Here is a 5032-nt window from a genome sequence, read left to right as displayed (position 1 = left end):
TGTGTGTGTGTGTGTGTGTGTGTGTGTGTGTCTATGTTTGTCCCCCTAGCATTGCTTGACAACCGATGCTGGTGTGTTTATGTCCCCGTAACTTAGCGGTTCGGCAAAAAAGACCGATAGAATAAGTACTAGGCTTACAAAGAATAAGTCCCGGAGTCGATTTGCTCGACTAAAGGCGGTGCTCCAGCATGGCCGCAGTCAAATGACTGAAACAAGTAAAAGAGAAAGAGAAAGAGATATCCTCGTAAATTGTTTTTCTTTTGTGTTAAGAAAAACAAAAATAGAAAAATTTGATGCTGATGTGGATATCAAATGGTGTAAATGCTATTCTTCGAGTAACATGCACGATATGTTCTGAAATCCAGCAGCTACTGAAGAAGTAGAAGTAAATATCTATCTGTCTCTTCCCAGTATAAAGCAGCTTACACTTTGAGAAAAGTGATTATACTGCAACGAAGAAGAGCTCTCGATGGACCTAGAATTACAAGAAGTAAAGATGACAGAAGACTCAAATTCTTAGTTCTTCGGGAAAGGAGAGAAAGCTCACTGTAATTATGGAGGAAATTTCGAATGGCAACAAAGCTAAATACTTTCCATGTCAATCATTGCAAGAAGATTAAAAGACGCAGGTTTTGCCTCCAAATGATGTGCTAGGTTGCTCCTATTAACCAAGGGAACAGAATTTTAAGGAAAGATAGTACTTTGGCGAAATATGCTGGTAACTGTGCTTCAGACTAGTTTAAAAAAATGCTCTGGAGGCATGAATCAACATTTTAGTGTTTTGTAGTGATGCCTCAGGACGTTATCTTCGCAAAGCTGGAGAGAGATTCCACTTTGGATGTATTTCAAGAATTGCAAAACGTGGAGGAAATGGAATTATGATATGGTATGCATTTTTATCTACAGATATTGGCGAGCTTATAAGGCGGGAACATTCAATTACTGCCTTAGAATACCTAAAACTATTAAAGATTGGAAATCTTCAGTCTGCAAAAATAATTTCATACAGATAAAAAACAACAAAGAGCTATTTTTCCCCAAGAAAATGGTCCTGCCCATGCTGCAAATGCAACAAAAGCGAGACATTCCCTGAAATGAAGACGTGGAGTCCCATACTTAAGATCTGTCGTTTATCTTTTATTTTTTACCTTTAACTTGTTTCGGTCATCAGACTGCAGCCATGCTGGAGCACCGTCTGGAAGAATTTTAGTTGAATGAATCAACACGAGGGAGGCAATATTGACATTTCTTGGTACGAAAAAAAAAAAAAAAATTACCTGGTAGTTTGCCCAAACGACTAAGCAAGTTAAATAAAGTTAAAAGCACACTATTCCACATTAATTTGTAAAGGTATTTCTGATTTTTTTTTATAGATTTAATATTACAGAAATGGTTCATTAAAGAAGAAAATATCTGGTTCATTTTCCTTATGGTCCAGAAATATATTAAGGAAATATTAACACTATATGGTTCACCAGTATTACTGCCAAAGTGTCTACATGTCTTGAATATGTTACGCTCTATAACTAGATTGCAATACAACTTGCACTTTATACATCAATAATAGCACACAATCCACTGGATTTAGTTGTCTCCATTCACTTAAAAAAAAAACAAAAAGAAAAAAGACCAGCAGGAGTGACAATACCTAAGACATTTTCAGGCACTTTCAGACTAATGCAGTTTCAGGAAAGGAGGAATGGAAATAAATTCAAGATTCAAGTTACCCTGGTGAGATTTTATTGGGTGGAGTATCATATTTGATGTGAGATCTGGGAAGTGAAACGCGGCAGGGTGACTGGAAGAAGTGTGTAGGTTACTGCTTCAGATAACATAAACAATGAGATGGGTGTAAATATCTCGACTATTTAACATCTTCCGTTCAACGCTTATATTCCGGTCCATTCTGTAAGTCCGAGGAAGGTGAGCAGTATCTCCGACATTCAGTCCTGTACTTTCAGACGAGTGACATCGATGCAGTTTCAGGAAAAACGAGAGCTGGAAGAAGCTCGGGAAACATTTTGTGATTCTGAGTAGGTTTTAAAGGTAGAGATTTAGTGCAAGATCTAGGATCTGATGTACGGTAGAATGATGGAAAGAAGCAAGACGAGTGTATAGTTATGGCCTGAATGAAAGTGATATGTAAATTACTTGTCCAGATGAATCTAGTAATAATAGCGGCATTATAGTAACGAACAAGAGGAAAATAAAGAAGAAACGACGGAACAAAAAGCGAATCACTTTTGAGGAATGAGATTTAAACCATTTAGTCAAATGGTGGACCACAGAAAGACGCTATCGAAAATGTTGATTTGCGCATAAACCACACTGTCCCAAGTTTGTGATCAGTATTTTCATGTACGCAGAAAGTGACTGAATGTTGAAGGGTGAACTATTTACTAACTTAAAACAGGAAGTCTACTCATTGGGTTGCAGTTTTAGAAATGTTATTCATGAGGAATCATCATAGTACATATTCAGTAACTAGTAAGAAAGAATAGAGCACATAATATCAACTTAGTGGGATGAATAAACGCGCGCGCGCACACACACACACACACACACACACACACATTCTGGCGTGAGAAATAAAATATAAGTTTCCGTCAGTATGCGGGTATTTATTGAAACATAGTTAGGTAACAAGTACTTTTTGTCAAAAACTTCTTTCTCAAAATTTATCCGATTGTAATTGAAGTTGCTAATGAAATATCGGGATATTTTTTGTGTTCAACAATTAATATTCTTTGCTCTGTTAGATTCTAAGTCAATTTTTCCCACAGTAGTGTCTAATTGGATAATTTTCAGTTGTCAAAACTGATGTCTAAAGCGGAGTAAAATGAGTATTGACTATTTGGTTTACCTTTTGGTCCTCATTGTAGTTTTTCTCATGAGAGTAAAACTAATGCATTGCAGCCTCATGGTGTTTTAAGTTGTCTAGCAAGCGCTTTGCACGGATTGAACGATTTTCTCTTCTTATATCCGACATAAACTGACCCATCCGCATCACTTTCGACTTGTACCGAATGTTCTCACGCGCAACACTGATGGTTCATTCTAAAACCGGGAGGTCCTTTGAAATGGCTCTGATTGATTTCCCGGGCTTTTTATCGATTATTTCTTGAAATTTTTGTGCAAAGTTGTGTTTTAGTGACACTAAGACCATGTGCATGCGTTTAGCTACCAATGTAGGATTCCAGTCAGCAGCTTCTAGCTCCTTTTGAACTTTGACAACGAAGGCCTGGGAAAATTTCATGAAGCTATCTCTGTATCGCTGAAATACTAAGCTGCACTTTTAAGACAACGATTACAGCGTTCATTTCATTTGCTGAGTGAACATGATGTCTGACATAATTTGTCTCAAAAGTAAGAAAAAGAAAATAAGAGACTCTTGAAAGAAGGGATCTACAAAAAACTGGTGCACCATGTATATATGCATGCATGTATGTATTGTATGCGTGTGTTGGTGTACTTATGCATGCTTATGGTGTACGTACACATGCGCACATGCCCTCGCACACACACACACACACACACACACACACACATGCACACGCAGAATCGAGTAAGTTTACAGAGAAATTATCATTACAGAAATTTGAATGAATTTCGTGTTGCACATTATAGAATTCTTATGTAAAGAAACGAGCCAATAAGGGAACCTCTCCGTGGTCACTTACATGCTAAAAATAGTAACTAAATTCCTCTTAAATCTTACCTTGCTGTTATAAAGAGATGATATTATATAAGGGTGCAATATTAAAAAGATGCGTACAATATGCATGACTAAAGCTTGAGCGATTTACGTCATAGTTCTACTTTGTTGGAGTCGACCTAGCATTAAACAATAGCAATTTCAGCAGAACAAATGAAATATAATTTATTTTCTTATTTCATGGCACTAATTAGTCTAACTGACCGCAGCTGTATAACTGCTCAAAAAGCTAAACTTTTTCCCAAGTTAAAGCCACGCTATTCATTAATATATAAACAGAGAAATGCGTTTCTCTAACAACTTTATTGTAATGAAGTAATAATATGACGTGTGTGAGGGTAATTTAGAAAAAAGAAAAAAAGTAACAAAAAACAAACAAACCTCATGACGATGAAGTGGTGTAGAATGAATAATATTTATTCTCAACTATGCTTAAGTTGGGTAGCTCAAAAAGTCAGTTTGACGAAATATCTAAACAGTCGTATACAAAATATGATGTATGCACTTAATGTATGCATTCACAAACGACATATAATTTGTTTCGATATAAATGAATTTTTTAAGTTACACGAATATGCTTCTGTATTTAAATATGCATTTTTCCAAATAAAAATAAAATATTTTGAGCAGCCGGATGACAAGAAATATAGATTTTAATGTAAGGGACACAACTCTTTAAGTTGACAAATTTGGAGTGGCGTGCCCTTCGTATAACGTAGTCAACTGCACAAAAGCATTAATAAATAAAAGCCATAATGTATTGTATAGTTGGCGAAATGAATCCTTGATATATTCCCCGAAAGGTATATAAGAATATTAACCGGAGAGAACGTTTAGCTCTCGAATTCCCAACACAAAAAATCTACCTTCAGCCACAACAAAAGATACGACTTGCTTGCCAAAACTATAAATTGAAAAAAATATTGTTCATACCTTAAGGATGTCTCCTGGTTGTGGTATATAAAAATTCTTTGAAGCAAATTCTAGATCTGTGTATTGAATCAATGCTAGGACAACTTAACATTTTAGTCATTACTATAAATAGCCTATTACTGCATGGCAAGTTACTGACAAAAAAGGCTATTGATAAAATCGAATAAAGCATTCGCATGTAAGCATGGTGCACCTAAGCTGTGAATAGAAAATTTCAAACTTGTTTGGTGGTAAATATAAAGACGCTAACCTGGCGGCTTAATACAAGATACGTTCAGATCTCTTCAGCGCCTTTATTTTTGTTTTGTGATCCCTAAGTATAAGTTACAATCAAACACGCACACACACACGCACACACGCACACACACACACACACACACACAC

The sequence above is a fragment of the Octopus bimaculoides genome, chromosome 7, assembly GCF_001194135.2.
Source record: "Octopus bimaculoides isolate UCB-OBI-ISO-001 chromosome 7, ASM119413v2, whole genome shotgun sequence".
In the NCBI taxonomy this organism is placed as follows: Eukaryota; Metazoa; Mollusca; class Cephalopoda; order Octopoda; family Octopodidae; genus Octopus; species Octopus bimaculoides.
This window is presented reverse-complemented; position numbering follows the sequence as displayed.